The following is a 17,403-nucleotide window of genomic DNA, read 5'->3' as shown; positions in this document are numbered from 1 at the left end:
GTAGGCTTGTCGATAATACCGTACAATTCCCTGATCTGACGGCTAATAGCTAACTAACTGCTACCTTAGAGCTAACAGCTACCTAGCACTATAATATCTTATTTTTGTTTAATATCCTACAATATGCAACAATACATTTACTGTAACGATTCCTTTAGCATGCGAGTGTCTGCGGGTTCGCTAAATAGCAACTGGTAAGGACAGCCCAGAGCTGACTGGTAATGACAGTCCAGAGCTGACTGGTGATGACAGCCCAGAGCTGACTGGTACCAGCCTGCCTCACTGAGCGCTAAGGGCCCATGTCTCCCAGGCTGACTGATATACTTCATGCTGTCTCTTTAGGTTAGTTTCCATTCTTTAGCCCTTTTCCGACTGGATTTGGGTCTTTTCTTTGAGTTTTTGTCCTGCAGCTGAATCCTGTCTGTGTTTTTTTTCGAAGGTCTAGTTGGGCCTGTTTCATTCAGATATTGTAGCCGCAGAGAACAGCGACCTTTCTGTCTTTCTGTCTGTGCTGCATGTAGCCCATCAGTTCACAGTTCAGCTTGGTGGAGTGGAAGTGTCCACCCTGATGAACGATGGATCGATCCATGTCCGCCCCTTAACCAGTTGTTACAGTCCACCACGGAGGTGACCAGGGAGTTCCTCTACACATCATACATAATTTGATTGGAGACTCCCGTTTGGGTTATCACTAATTGCTTGAATTTTAAATGCTTGCAATGAATCAACCTCACAGCTGGTGGTAGAACCCTCTTAGCCATCCCATCTGGGATTAATATCGTACTTATTTAAAAAACGTTTTTTGTATATCTTTTCTGTATCTTGAGTGGAGCATGAATAACTAACAAACAACAAAACAACAGTCAGGATTAAAGGATTCTGATTATCAGTAATTAAAAGTCATACAATTAACTTGTACTGTTGTACAATAGCAATGAATTGTATAACTTGTACAATTACAATTAGGGCATTTAGCTGACGCTTTTATCCAAAGCAACTTACATCGCTTAATACACACATTGACACACCAACGGCAGAGTCAACCATGCACGGCTCGTCAGGAGCAATTCAGGTTAAGTGTCTTGCTCAGGGACACATCAACACTCAGCTAGGAGGAGCTGGGGATTGAACTACCAACCTTTCGGTTACAAGACAACTGCTCTACCTCCTGAGCTAAGCCGACCCAACTTGAACAATGATCGTAATATTTTACTTGTTCCACACCAGCTCTGCCATGTGACCTACTTTATCAAACCCCCCCATTTCCACCCCTCTCCCCATTTCGAGGCTCAGGCAGTCTTGGCATGTCAACCACAAATTTGGTTTCGGTTTCACTTTGTATGCGCTGCCACCAGCAGCGACAGCACCAGCCAGTCAGGGTTTGTTTTCTTCATTCTCTCAGCGCTGTCTGGATTTGACGGGGCCTGGCGTCGTCTGAATCCAGTTCATGACCCGTGCAATGTTTCATCACAAATCTCATCAGTCAGAGAGTGGAGCTCTGCCTTGTCAGCACAATCCCCCCCCCCCCTGCACACACCCCCACACATGCACACACATCCCCTCGTCCCCCCCCATCCCCCACCCTGCTCAGCGCATTACGATTAACAAACGGGAGATTTAGCACGGCCTTGCCCTTGTGTATGAAATACCTTCCCCCATGTCGTGCTGTCTGTTCGGAAGGCATCTTGTGGGCCGACTGCTGCACACTCTTACCGTCTATGACTCACCCTGCAGGGAAAATACAGAGGTCCATGACTCTATCGCTGATGAGCCTCTTCAACTCTTTCACCTCGGCAGAAAGGTCCTTGAAAGAGAGTTGACTGGGGGCAGATAGAGGAAGGTACACTGATTAACGTCTCAGGGGGCGGTGCCGGCCCGGAGTCCAAAAAATAAATAAGACGCTAATGGAAGAATCGTAGGCAAGTATTTATATTCTCCCCATGTCTCCCGTATGTCCACAGCACGTTGTCATGGTCGTGATGAGCATCGAACCTGCGGCTTTGGAAGGAGGAGAACATGGACCACTGGCCTCCTGGGGTGGTTCTGTTTTGTAAACTAGGGTGAGTATTCTTCCTGGCCCCATCACCTGTCGGGGATTTTTTTTTTTATCTTACATCTCTGGAGAACTTTCCAGAGGCTAGCGTTAAGTCCCACGGGTTCAGTAGGGCCAGGGTCATAATCTTTGGAATGAAATGGTCCTGTCAGTTGAAATTTACAATAAGTACCTTCTGAAAGCCAACCAGTTTCTGGCCAGAGCAAACCCCATAAAAGGCTTGTCAATAATACTGTTTAAGTGAAATGGCTTATACAATTCCCTGCACTGACAGCTAATAGCTAGCTAACTGCTACCTAAGAGCTAGCAGCTAGCTAAGAGCTACCGAACAGTTAAATATATGATCTAATGGCTTCATGCCCACTACAGCTAGAAACTGTAGTTCGATAATGCTTTGTCTATGCTGTCCAGAATTCCGCTGGCTCTCCAAACATTTAACCCACGGACATTTTACTTCTGAAAAGCTTGTGAACGCTTGACTAGCATCATGGTGACAGATAACTCAGATGAATTCAATAGAGATAATTATTTTCTAGCAGGCCTGGACCTGCCTGCCAGGATCTGTTCCAGTGCATAGTATCCAGAAGACATCTTACCCTGTCTCTGACATGCTCAGCAAGGGGTTGCCTACGCAGAGTGAAAGATGACACTTAATCAATAGTTGATAATCAGCCTGACATGTCCTGCAGTCCACGGTGGTTTTGAATCGTTTTCTGTTTGTAAATCCTATTTTCAAGGTAGGAATAAACTGCCTGCTGAAATACCAATTATTATTATTTCATAATTTTGTTCGCAGTTTGCAACCCACAGTTTTTTTTATTCCTGACAAGGTAAAGGTTCAATAAAAGCAATGTTGAGTTTACTAATAACAATGGAGTAATGCCTACGATCAGTGGCGAGGGTACATAAGAGTAGGTAATAACAGATTGGTCCCAGAGAGGAAGTTAAAGAAAATACCTGTCCACTCCGACGGTGTTATAGAAAATATCTTCGTCCACATGTGAACTCAAAAGCGATTTAAAACACTAACATGAGCCTGCCAGGCAAGTAGGTGGGGATTCAACTTTATGTCAGACACTGCAGAACATGAGAAGAATGCGCATTTATGGGCATTGAGTGGCAACGACAATACAATGAGAACGATTAGGTGCAGTGTATTTATACTTGTCTGCACGGCACTGTAATGATGACGTAACGCAAGGTTGACTGATGAAACCCAACAGTAACCACTCATAAACAAAGTAGTGGTCCGCCAGCCGCCATGTGTTTGTATATTTTGCATACAATTGCCATGTTTAAATCGAGGTCATGATCATTATGTGGAACCTCAGTTTGACTCGTCCACATGAAAACACCGAAAACTGAGTTTTGAAAAATGAGTTTTTCCCAAAGCTTTGTTTTCAGTGACCCGAACGCCGGTTTGCTGTGAACGAGAGGCCAAAACTCAGAGAAAGACATTTTTATATCCATATTACATATATATATTTGTGTGTTGAGGCCTAAAGTAAAGGTATGGTTTGGCAGACTGGAGGTATCACCCTCTCAGTGTTCCAATGTGATAATGATGCTTTGACCTCCTCCTACCTGCTAATTAGGATAATTATAGCCGACTCGATATGCAAATTTAGTCTTGTTTTGAGGCGTTAATTGCTATTAGGTGTGTGTGTGTGTGTGTGTGCGCGTGGTGATTTCAGTGGACTGATAACCCCCCGACTAGAGCTCCTGTCATTAGCTGTAGTAAGCGGGGCTGGGCTGGCTCCTGTCCCCCCCCTGGATAGGAGTACACTGACAAACATGGCTGGATGGACCAATGAATGCAAGGTTTATTTGATGACTGAATGAAGGAATGGATGAATGAATGGTATGATGGAATGATTGATGGATAAATGAAAAGCATAATGAATTGGCGGATGGGTGAATATATATTTGAATAAATGAACAAATGGATGGAATGAGGGCTGGATGGATGAATGATTCAAATATTTAATTTGGTGGATGGATGTATTGTCTTTGAACGAATTGTACAATGGATGAATGGAAGCACGGGTGTGCTTCAATGTAAACACAATCATAGCATGCTCTGTTTGGAAACGATAATGTTTAAAGAACCCTCGAATCCGAAAAAAGAGTGTACTGCATAATTCTGCTTTGGAAAATCACACTAAACTCTCTTGCACACTATTGACACAATAAATATTACATCTTAATGGGGTTTTGAAAAACATGGGATGCTTCTATTCTCCATAAACCATTCATTAGTATTTTTCCCCTCCCCTCCCCCATTCTGTCTCTCTCGCCCCTCTGCGCATCCTGTTTTCCTGTAGAATACAGATTAAATATTCATTGAGACGATAGAGAGAGAAATGAGCGAGTGGGAAATGAGAACTTGCTGTGTCTTGTTTGCATTTCCCAGCTCTGAATATTTCAGTTCATGTTGTCAAGTCAATTCTACTCTTATAGTAGCCCCTTCATCCCAGTCCCAGCCTCAAAGGGCTTTGCAGGCCCCACATTACTAACCCACCCTAACGGCTGAATTACATGTGACACAGACTCAAGTTGCGGACAAATTCCAAGTAGACAGGGCAAGGCAGGATTTTCACCTGCTACACAGACTCCATCTTTGTAGCGTGTGATTTTGTGCATTGCCAGTATTTTTTCAGAAATTACAGGCTTCACTGTGTGCATATGGAGTTTTGCCAAGGGAGAATGCAGTTGGTTATGTAGGGCTTGGCCTCTGTCCGTGTAGCATGGTCAGTTGATCATAATGGACACGCTCCACCACGGGCGTATGTTGGCAGAGGTCTGCCACCACGGGTCTTAACGGCTCAGAGTCTCATGTATCTAGACCGTATGCCCTCTAACAGACAGGGAGAAACCTCCCCATAATGCCAGGGGGAACCAACAGTGAGACCCACCTCCAACTTGATTCCCAACGCATTCCAGATCCCGACCCATAGTTTATGAAACGCTGCTTCAGAGCAAAGCTTCCATTAGTTTGCCATTAGTCAGGTTATGATGCGTATGATGGGTAATGCATATTCAAACAATGCTTAAACGGCTTCAAGAGCAGTACATCTCTCAACCTGCGAGGATAAACAATATTCAAGAGAATTTCCTGGCTTTGAATTTTTAATCGTTGTCTTTTGTTCAAGTGCCAGGAAACATAGTGAACAGGGCAGCAGTGGAGAGGGATTTAGCGTTGAATTCATGCGTGAGGAGGGAGAGATCTGAGAGATAAAGAGTAGCGCACGTTTTCTGGACTAAAGACAGATTGAGGAGACTATTGCTGTATGTGTTTAAAGGAATCGATCAAGGTAGTTATCACATTAAATAATATCCTTGTTGTAATGGATGCCACCTCAGTCTGCGAAAGAGGCTGAATACTCAACACATAATAAAGTATGAGCTGTAAAACGATATTGCCAAGCTCATATTACATACCTGTATGTCTTTAAAGGCTATGTTGAATGGGGAAAAATGCCTCATAAACCAATAATATGTTCTGAAATGTTTTTTTCTTGGTAGAGACGGCAGAAAAAACGTTTTATGTTAAAAAGAAAATGGTGTTTCTATCTCTCTATTCTTAATGATCTGGAACATCTGAACCCTGTTTCAATAGATAATACATAAATAAAGTTGTTATTATAATTAGATTTATCTTGTTTTCTGTGCTAAGACACACTTCATGATTGGCAAACATGAAGAGCCACGGAACGGGTCGGGCGTGAAACGCAAAGGCAAGAAGTGAGATATGCAATCGTTATAATTGAATAAGCTACTGCCTTCAATGCCATTATAACTTTCACTTTCACTTTCCATTTGAGCTTCTTCAGCATGAGACTCTCCCTCATATCAAATCACGAACCCTGCACTGAAAAAAACCCTATGCTATAAGTGGTGTAGAGTTGATTAAAGCTTCCAGATACTCCATTCATTATCTCAGATGTGCGTTAATTCACTGAGTTGCTCTCTCCATAACCCAAAGCTAATGAGATCTGCAGGTGTACCACAGTGTCATTACTGCAAGGAGCTTATTCAATATTTTGATGCTGCAGCAATCTTTTGTGTGTCAGGACAGATTAGGCTGATTCCTCTGAGCAGCTGCTGTGATGTAGAGGATGGGTGCTTTTAGAAAGTTGCTCACGCAGCACTTGGGATTTTTGTAGTCGCTCCGTTATTGATTGCATGCTTTGATTAGTCTGAGCCTCACCATCACTTTAGATAAAAGCAGCTAATAGCTAAAAGTCACAAATGTATATTTTAACCAAAGCCAGTGCTCCATAAACTTTACTGTAGATTAAACAGTACGTGTGTACTCGTACTGTTGGGCTCTATTTACACCTTCATATGTCAATTATTCTGATGATGAGGTGTCTGCATCTCATTGGCTGGGTCTCATCTACAGGAAGTGCCTTCTGAGAGAATGCTGTTTTCATAATTGGTTGAAAAACAACTTGTCTCCTCTCTGCCTTCGACCCCCACCTTCTCTCCTCAACCGTTTCCTCCCCCCCCAGCTCCTCTCTCCCACCTCCTCTCATCTCAGTGCCTCCACCTCCTCTCTCCCACCTCCTCTCATCTCAATACCCCCACCTCCTTTCTCCCACCTCCTCTCATCTCAGTGCCTCCACCTCCTTTCTCCCTCCTCCTCTCATCTCAGTGCCTCCACCTCCTTTCTCCCACCTCCTCTCATCTCAGTACCCCCACCTCCTTTCTCCCACCTCCTCTCATCTCAGTGCCTCCACCTCCTTTCTCCCTCCTCCTCTCACCTCATTACCCCCACCTCCTTTCTCCCACCTCCTCTCATCTCAGTGCCTCCACCTCCTTTCTCCCACCTCCTCTCATCTCAGTACCCCCACCACCTTTCCCCCAAGTGGCCCCCCAACCCCCACCTCCTCTCTCCCACCTCCTCACCTCCAACCTACTCCCCCAATCTCCTCTACACCTCCTCTTCTATAGCTCATCCATCTTCTGTCCTCCACCCCCTCTCTCCCCAGTGACCCCCATGCCCCACCTCCTCTACCTCACCTCCTCCCTACCCCAGCGCCTCCCAGGGGGTGGAGGAGACATCCATCCTGGGGTTCATTTCAGGGTGAAACCCCCTGCTGCGTAATCAGTAAGACCAGGATATAGAAGAAAAAAAAGCTCAGCTAAAAAATGTCTCTCTGGCTCTTAAATAATCTCTATTGCTCTTCTGTTTTATGTATTGTACACCTCTGTATATAAAGCTTTTACAAAGTAAAAGTCCCTCCCCTGTTGTGCTCTGGTGACTCACAGCTCTCACCGTCTGTATCCCTCTGTTGTGCTAATTAGCTAGCGAGCGCAGATGGCTTCCTCCAATACTGATGAGGGCTTTTACTTTGTTAAGCTGACGGTTCCACCTGCTTGGAGACCATCCACCGCTGCCTCTGTGTGTACAGGCTTGTCTGTTAGATCTCCAGCCAGAGCGTGCAGCGACTCTGTTAGCATTGTGCGCACGTCATGCTAACGAAGCGCTGCACTGCAGGTTTGGGGGATCTGGAGACGGTATCTCTGTGTTCTGCTGGGGCTCTCTCTTCATTTAGATCAGTGTGGGTTCATCCGTGAGATAATGGCTTGAAATGTACGGTTGCAATTTGCTGAAACGTAAAGGTTATCCTGCGCACTCTAATTCTGCCCTTTAAAAGCATCGCACTTTGAATTCGCTCTATGTCTGCTGTAAGTTAGTGCATATGGGGTTTTATATATTTTTTTGTGAGCCATGTCAAAGGTGATCCACTGTTGGATGGACAATAATACAGTTCTAAATACAAATTTGAACTTTAGGGTCATTTATCAGACGCTGTTATGCAAACAATCTTATTTTGTTAGGCATATCATTAAGGAGGAGGGAGGTTGAACGTAGGCATCCTTCTCAACGGTGTCCACGTTGTGGTTTGAGCCCAGAAGCTTGCAGCTGGAGGTCAAACCTCCTGGCTAATAGACCAGTGGATCCTTCCCAACCCTTCTAAGTTCCATGGCCATTTTTCCAGACTTGATCCCAACTTTCATCGACATCCCAATTCACCATTTTATCCCCGCCAACAGCACGCCAGTGGTCACTAAATATGTTTATATACATATAGGGATTGAAGTTCATGAGCCAGCAATCCTCCTGAGACCCCAGGCACCCGAAGTGGGCTCCCGACCAAAATGTCCGGAAACACGCTCTACACTTTGGAATGAGATGAGATAACGTCATGAGGGAAGAGACAAAGGGATTATGATCTGTCATAATCTGGCGATGGGAAGCGCCGCTACATACAAATAAAATATCTTTCCAGGATTTTCTGTTACGTATTTAATTATATCTGGACAATGACCTATTTCACCAGTACGTTCCTCCTAAAATCGGTCCTACAAATATGCTCTAACTGTACCAGCCTACTGTGTGTGTGTGTGTGTGTGTGTGTGTGTGTGTGTGTGTGTGTGTGTGTGTCTGTTTTAATAAGTGCTCCGAGAAGTATTTTTTTTATCAAAATATGCAAACGTGTGCCCCTGGTAAAAGTGTTTAGTGCGACACCAAATGTTGGAAAACAAGCTGCGTCCAGCTGTCTCCAACAACGTTTAATCCGTTAAATATTCATCAGAAAAATGTCCACAAACATAAAACAACTTAGCAGCTAATTCTGCTGAATCCGTTCGGCAGCTTGGGCCGGTACTTTTCCTGAAGACTATAATGTACTAGTGTGCAGCAAACATTTATGTAGCTCTGTCACTGCCATACCTATGGTTTAGCAGTTAGCATCCAGCTAACTCTGGCCCAATGGTAGCTATGGTTATATCATTTAGAATCTGTCTAGCTCTGGCTAACAACCTCTTCTCCCTCTTCAGAGACACTGATTGGCTTGGAGTAAGAGTTGAGACGCTTTGATTCGCCCACTGAGACCCGTCAGTGAACCTATGGCAGAGAGACTACACTATACAGGTAAGGGGGAGGGGGGGGGGGAAACTTGTATACACCTGCACCAACAGCAGGGGGGTCTCGTGGTGGAGGGGGGTGGGCGTGGAAGGTTCCAGGCTGTTCTGTGTTCACACTCCAGCATAGACCTTACTCCCTAAAGTGTCTTACTGATCATGTTTGGTGGGCGGGTGGACTTACAAGTGAGACGGAAATAAACCAACATCATAAAACTTAAAGTGTAGAAACAACATAGCAAAGTGGTGCAGGTCCAGGTTTCAAAATGTGCGACAGGATCAAGGTAGTAGTGGTAAAGAGAAGGAGTTAGTGGATTTTCAAGTGTCTAAGTCGGTGCTGTACGTCAAAGCCAACGTTGTGCTCCAGATATCTTACCGGGGAAGATTATCTGTTGAGGTCTATCCTCCTACGTCTTGTATTCACAGGTAGGGATTTGAGGACTGAAAAGAGACGGATACCAGGACTGTTGAAACGTAGAAAGTAAATCCACCAAAAGGTGTCGCAGACTACATATTCACTAATCCACTCTTCTTCTTCTGAATGCCTTGTAGAGATAATCACCTTGGTTGGAGATTTTTTTAATTCAGCTATTCTCTGTGAATGTATCGCTTTATGGTTTAGAGCCCATATTTAATAATGTAATGGCCCTAAAACGGAAGTGGGACAGAATATGTTGTCAGGGACCACACACATTAGGTTTTATTCCTGATTTGAGGAGTTAGCGAGCAGATAGCTTTACACGGGTTGTATTCTACCACTACATTCCACGTTGTCATTGGAAACGTTGCATCACTTACTTGACTGAACTCTCGTGTATTTCTGCCGTGAATATATATCCTGAAGGCTACGTTGGAACTGCTTGCACATAGACAGGTTAGAGACAATCAGCTTTACTTAAGGACAGCTGCCGTGGTGTTCAGTAGCCCACCCGGTGGGAAGGATGCTCCTCTCTGTTCTGCGTCTCTTCGGCTTCCCTTTGATATGCTTCTTTATGTTTTTGCATTTTCACATGAAACTTGAGTGGGCTGTTATGACACATGGTACCCTCCCAGACTCTCTTTCTCTCTGCCTCTCTCTCTGTGTCTCTCTCTCTGTCTCTCTCTCTCTCTCTCTCTCTTTCTCTCTCTCTCTCTCTCTCTCCCTGTGAGAGTGTGTGTTAGTGTGTTAATATTGTGAATTCCTGTGTTAGTTTAGAAAAGGTGTGTATATGTCTGTCTGTCTGTCTGTCTCACTCTCTCTCTCTCTCTCTCTCTCTCTCTCTCTTTCTCTCTCTCCTCCCCCGCACCATCTTCAGCTGGTCTCTCTCTATCATGCCCGGCTGCGTGTGCATACCTCATGTTCTCTCACCTGCAATTCAGCGTTAAAGATGGCTCACACTATTTCTGGCCGCTGAGCAGCTGGTCACAGACCAGGAAAAAAAGCACCATGGAAGGCAAATATCTGAAGGTATGACTCATTCATACACCAGTCAGTCAGTCAGGAAACCATTAGTGGACTAAAGGATTTATTGTTACTCACTTAGCAGTTGTTGTATTTGCAAGCAAAATTGTATTTTTGTAGGAACTGTCACGGTCACACACACACACACACACATGTGACGGGTGATGGGGCTGACATGGTTAATGTAGGGGAACTGATTATCAATATGTTTTGACTGGTGGATCCGTGAATTGTTTGGGTGTTTGTACCACTGCAGGAAGAGAAATAATCACATTGTTCATTATCTGTGAATAATCCATGACCTGTAAACAATCTAAACTATCTTCTGTGCAGGAAGGCAGTCCTGAAGGAGATGAGAAAGAAGTTTCTCTTGACATTTGTGTACGTATTGGATTAAACAAACCAAATCAAAATGAGATGAAACAGAATAGAAAGAGGGCTTGATGATAGACAAGCAATGAAAACAGTAATTGAGTGAAAATAATTGAGCAGGCCAAAAGTTTATGTTTGGATGCATACGCACACTTGATTATGGATGTATCAGTATGTCTTTAGTGCCTTGCACAAGGGCCCAGTGGTAGGGTGTTTGATGATAGCAGATCAATCTTAGGACCCAACTCCACATCACAGGCTTTGGTCTTCGGTAATCTCAAGTCTGCTTTTATTCGCCTATCAAGCACATTTTCAAGTCCCATCCTCTTGGACTAAAAACACATCTCATCAGAAGATAGGCTTTGAACGGGCGAGATCAGCTACTCAAACGTAATTGGATTAGAATCAATTAATTTGGCAGACGGTCGCGCTTCCGCAACTGATCCCCTGGTGTCACCATGGAAACAACTGGAGTGTGATTCTGCTGCTGCCAACACCCCCCTGCACCCGCCTGTCCAAGAGGTCTCCCCTCATGGACCTCTGTCCTCTGGTGCCAACCTTGATTTGTGGTTGGTTGTGGTTTGGCTTGCGCTGCGTTCCCTGATCAGGAGCCGAGGCTACGGAGCGGCTCCGGGGCTCCGCTAGGCTCCACATCACCCGGAGACACTCTTCGCCGCTGCGATGACGGGATCGAGGTTGACAGCCCTGGTAACGCTGCTTGACGACCTGAAACAAGCAGAGAACACGCACTCCTCTGCCTCCCTCCTCTCTCCTCCCCCTTCTCACCTCCTCAGCATCCCTCCTCTCCCCTCCTCTCTCCTCCTCTTCCTCCCCCTCCCCCTCCTCACTCCTCCACCTCTTCCTCCCCCTCCTCTCTCCTTCTCTTCCTCCTCCTCCTCTCTCCACTTCCCGCCTTTTCTCTCCCCTCCTCTCTCCTCCAAGTTGTCACCTGTTCGCCCTGCGTCTCGACCGGTATCCAAGGTGACAGGCGCACCCTCGGTGGTCAGTGACACGCAACCGTAGGCGACAAGCACTTAAGTACCCCCCCCACCCCCGCCTCCTCTCTCTAAGGACGCTTGAGAAATTGGCCAATCGAGGAGAAAGCCACCTGGAGTAGGGGCGAGTGTGGATGAATGGAGATATGATGGTGTTATTCAAGTATTTTTTTTAATCTCTGCATCTTAATATCAGCAAGGAGTTTACTCCGTCTACAGAATATACATTTTTTGAACTTTTTTTTTTTTTTTGCCGGGTGTGAAATCCCTTCCACACCCGTGACACATCATCAGGCGAGCTTTGGGCGCGATTGCGCCGGCGAATTTCACGCTCGGCTCGGAGATTGATTCCGTCGGCAATGCGTCCGTCACTGAAAGCTAGCTGAAAGCTGAAGCTAGTGCCCCTTAAAGCTAGCGCCCCTTAAAGCTAGCTGTTATCCATCTCGAGGGAGGATATGCATCCCATAATAAACTCTTTCACTACTCCCACGTCATTGTGACATCGAGGAATTATCATCCTCACGTCGCCTGCGGACGTTTACGGATGAAAAAGCGATGCGTCGCTCGCTCTGCTTCAGGCCAAACTCGCTGAACTTGAGTGTTAAATCAAATTAATTACTTCAGTACTTCATTCGATGATCGATTTGACAAAACCTTAAATTAGAACCAGAATAAAAAAAATATGGTTTGGGTGTGCATAAAATAGAAACACGTCCCAGTGGTCTAAAAAGGGGGGTTGTTCTGCTGACTCAACATGGAAAATGCTGAATGGGTTCTGGCATGAGCCGGCTCTCGCTACACCTGCAGGTGTTGTGGTGGAGCTGGACGCCTGCAGAGCTCAGTTCCATGGTTACTTGGGTCAGTTAATGTTTAATGAACCGTCCAACAACTGAGTCTTCTCGGTTTTATCCTCCCCTGTCGTCTCCAGGCATATCTGTTGGCGCAGGTTGTACTGTATGTTGACCCCCGTTGGTTGGAGCTGGGTGTATCCGCCAAGATCTATAGTTGGGTTATGGTGTTTAATGTTGTTAGGGGAGAGATGGAACCTCACCTGCAAACATATCATAGCTGCTGTGAGTGCATATTGCGGTGGTGGTAGGGTGGGATGGTTCATCACAGTGGCTCAATATGGTTAGCCTCATCTAATAACCTAGCACAACTCTTTGAGAGGTTTTACTGTGTGTGTGTGTGTGTGTGTGTGTGTGTGTGTGTGTGTGTGTGTGTGTTTGTGTGTGGGGGGGTGTTTGTGTATGTGCGCCTGTTGCTGTGCTTGTGTGTGATCATATTCTGCACAATAAAATGCCATGTTGGAGTCATTTGTCACTTCCGCCGCTGTAAAGAGCGAGAACAGAGAAAGTCAACGAGAGAGGGAGATTAGAAAAACAGAGAGCAAAAAAGAGAGAGAGAGAGAACAGCAGAGTAATAGTACGACAGAGCTGAGTGTGAGAGAGAATTTGTTCAGCCCCTTTGAATTTCTAAGTATTTCTTTATGTACGTATGTGTACCAGCTAGTTTAGGTCATCGTAACAGTTCAGTCTAGTTGTATCTAATCTATTCCTAATAGATATAGAAATGTATCTTATAATCTAGTTAAGTACTTTGAATTTAATGTAGTGTATTTTAGTGTATTGAATTTAGTCTCATCTAGCTAGTTTTGTTTCTAGTCAGTCTATTCTAGTCAGTGTACTCTTCTAGTGTAGTTTAGTGCATATGTGCACCGATGGATCTGACAGGCACACTGTCAACTTTAATGACAACTTTCTGTTCTTGAAAAATTCTGTTCTTGTTTTTACTAATTATAAAATGCACACACACACACACACACACACACACACACACACAGGCATCACGGCATTGAAATGACTTTCTGATTGAAGTGAAATGTTTGCCGTATCGGTAAAACACAAGGGTCTCCTCCTAAAGATAAGCTACAGTACATTGTGTTCTTAACGCTAATTAACCGTCCGTCCGTCTGTCTGGCTGACAAGTCATGTTGTATTGAGACAGATAACACGAAACGTCAATCAAAGTGAGAGCTCACTCAAAGACTCTCTCTTTCCCCTCCCACCCGGCCAGAAAGGTTTTTACGTGTGTGTGTGTGTGAGTCTTCATGCTACATCCCTGCCAAACTTCACACCAGGCCTACCAGGTGTTCTGGATGGCCGCGGCGTTCAGGTAACCTGTTATTCTATCAGCCAGCCTCCCCCCCCCCCCCCCCCCCGCGACAGGCTCATCTGGCTCGCTGCAGAGCAGCACACACACAGCTAAAGAAAGTGTTAATTACACTGTGGGGGCAGTTCACTATCGATGCAAAAACATACAATTCCGTATAAAAGCAAGCCCTTGTTCTTCTAGAAACAGGGGTTGTGCACGTCTCTCTATATCGCTCTATTCATTTTTTATTTACTTCACGTATTTATTTATTTATTTATCTCTTCCTGATGAGGGCGTGTGAGAGCGTGAGTGTGTGCATGTGAGTGTGTGAGTGTTTGTGTACGCGCGTCACCGTTTCCAGGGCAACCGTCATGGCGGTGTGTCTGGAGATGTGATCTGTCTGTCTGGGGGAGCCGAGCCCTGGCCTCTCGGCGCTGGCGTCCTGTGCTCTCGGGTTGCGCCGACGCACACATTTCCTGCTCGCGGATAGGAAGCGCAGTAACCGGGCAGGAAGCAGGCGAGAGCGTGGCTGCACAGGAGCGATGGTTAACACGCTATAGGTTGTTTCATTCATTGTTTATTGATCAGCTCTGTCTATCTTGTGTCGCTGTACGTTATTCACGTAGAATCAATGAGACTGATGTGAACAACGTTGTTCTTTCATGGAATGACAAAAATGGTGGTTGAAAATGGTGATGTTTTCTTAATGCCTAACAGGTTCCTCGTACTGTCGGTTGCCTCAAATCAATTGTTCTAGAGTGCCCTGCCCACGAACTGTGTTTCTGATCCACTATTGAAAAGATAGATAGATAAATACTTTATTGATCCCCAGGGGCAAATTCAAAGTCACAGTCGCTTGAAAACGTCACACTTAGCGTACACATAAAACATAAACAAGATTCTAAAGTAAAATGAAATATCCAACTGGCAAATATGGACGATAAAATAAATGTAACATAAAATAAATGTTTGGAGAATTGGCTTTTATTCATTCATGAAGCAGACGTTCAGATTCTAAAGGAGCAGGTCAGAGTCAGTCTGAGAACTGAATACTTGCTCGCTTTTCTTTTTCACTCTCAGACGCTACCCTTAACTGCCGCTTTGTCCTGGGGATTGCTTTCTTCTTCTTTTTATTTTCGGTAAGGTCGTGAAGCAGCGGCCTGTACCTAATACCCCCCCATTACCTGATCTGTCACATTTAAATCGTTTCGAAGTTCATTCAGGAATGTTAACGTGCTTTCTTGACTTCCTTCATCTCTGAGCTAAGTAGTTTGACACTGAATGTTCGGTGAATCTTTATCCCGGGACCAATTCTGTTTCAGACCGATCCTTTCTTCCTCTTCTGGGTCGCACCTTGGTTCCCTTCCGCACTGGTTTATTTATTGATTGCCAGGAGTGATGTTTACGTCAAGCTGTGATAGCCTGGTGAAGCTAGTCTCTAAAGTTGAACCGTTAAAGCCATGGTTTCCTTCAATCTTCTACTGGCTGTGCAGTATTTTTCCCCACGGCCACCACAACACTGTGTTTGTCTCAACCCTTTTATCTTATTTCATGCAATCTAAATTGGCCTGAGATATAATACAACCCAGAACAAGGCCTAATCAAAACAATTGATGTGTATTCAAGTGAATTGCGCTAGTTATCTTCTTTATTCCACCGCAGAGCAAACATTAGCCTGCTAATGCCTTGTAAGCATCCAGCCCAGGGGAATACCACTTCAACAGATTCCCATGCAAACACAACCCCTGTTCCGGCCAATCACAGGTCACAGCTTTAAGGTCACAGGTCAGCCTGTATGTTTATAAATCCTTCTCTCGCTCTCTCTCGCTGTTCACCTCTCTAGCCCTCTCTTTATCTCACCTGTCTGTGATGAAGGCATCTATCCATCTATTGTCTCCCCATCTCTCTCTGTATATCTGTCGTCCATCCGTCCTCTGTTCCCCATCCTCCTCCATCTGTATGATCTGCAGTTAATCTCGGCCCATCTTTCTCAGCTCTTTCATGTTTTTACTTGTTGTTTGACCGATCACTCGCATGCATCCTAAGGGCCATGTGCTCCATTCGGTCTTTGTGTCTCTCGCCCTCTCTCTCTCTCTCTCTCTCTCACTCGCTCTCACTCACTCTCTGTATCCGTCTCCGTCTCTGTCTGTGTCTCTCTCTGTATCTGTCTCCCTTCTGTGTGTGTGTGTGTGTGTGTGTGTCTGTGTGTTGGGGTGTGATGTGTGTGGGTCTCTCTCTGTCTCTCTCTCTCTATCTCTGTGTCTGTGTGTATGTCTGTGTGTGTGTGTGTGTGTGTGTGTGTGTGTGTGTGTGTGTGTGTGTGTGTGTGTCTCTCTCTATCTGTCTGTGTGTCTCTCTCCCTCTCTGTGTCTCTGTGTGTATGTGTCGCTCACTCTCTGTCTGTGTGTCTGTCTGTCTATGTGTGTGTGCATGTGTCTCTCTATGTGTGTGTGCGTCTATGTGTATGTGTGTGTGTGTCTCTCTCTCCCTCCCCATCTGTGAGTGGTTCTGCTGTCGCGCTCTATCTCCTATCCTACAGCTCTGTCGCTTTCTCTCTCCCCATGGCTGCTGAATGTGTGTGATCATCCTGCCTCCATTCTCTCCCTCCTCCGTCACTCTGGTTTACACTCATCCCGCTCTTCACCCCCCTCCCTGTCTCCCTGTTACCATTTTTGCTGTGTCTTTCCTTTTTCTCTTTTCCTTGCCGTCAATGGTTATTACTCTCTCTCTCTGTCTCTCTCTCTCTCTCTCTCTCTATCTCTGTATCTCTCGCTCTATCTCTATATCTCTCGCTCTATCTCCACCTATATATCTCTCTCTATATATCCCTCTCTCTCGCTCTCTCTCTCTCTCTCTCTCTCTCTCTCTCTCTCTACCCATCACTCTCTCACTCTCTCTCTCCCTTCTCTCTCTCTATACCCCTTTCTCTACTGTCCCAGTAGAGAAAGTTGTGCCTAACCCTTTCCCTACGTGTCCGGGGCCTATGAATCCCCTGTGTGTGTGTGTGTGTGTGTGTGTGTCTGTCTGTCTGTCTGTCTGTCTGTCTGTCTGTCTGTGCACATGCAAGAGTTTCTGCATACATGTGTGTTAGTGAAGCATGTGTTATCTTTATATGTGTGTGTGTGTTTGTGTGTGTGTTTGTGTGTCTGTCTGTGTAGGCACATGCGATAATATATTGGTGCATGTAGGAAATATGTGTGTGGGAAGTATGTGTTTCTTTATATGTGTGTGTTGCCTATGAAGGAGAACCCTTTCCTGCCCCCCCCCCCCCCCCCCCCCCCATTCAGTACACACTCCACAAGGCCTGAGGATCCTGGGAGAACGGCCCCGTCTTCTCTGGCCTTATTAATATTTATTCAAACTGTTTTAATATTTCACGCAGGTTTTAATTGATGCCATTGCCTTGAGATTGTGCTGTGTCTGGTCCATGGTTATGTGACAACGTTCTCCATCCG

The sequence above is a fragment of the Pollachius pollachius genome (genome assembly GCF_949987615.1).
Source record: "Pollachius pollachius genome assembly, chromosome: 16".
In the NCBI taxonomy this organism is placed as follows: domain Eukaryota; kingdom Metazoa; phylum Chordata; class Actinopteri; order Gadiformes; family Gadidae; genus Pollachius; species Pollachius pollachius.
This window is presented reverse-complemented; position numbering follows the sequence as displayed.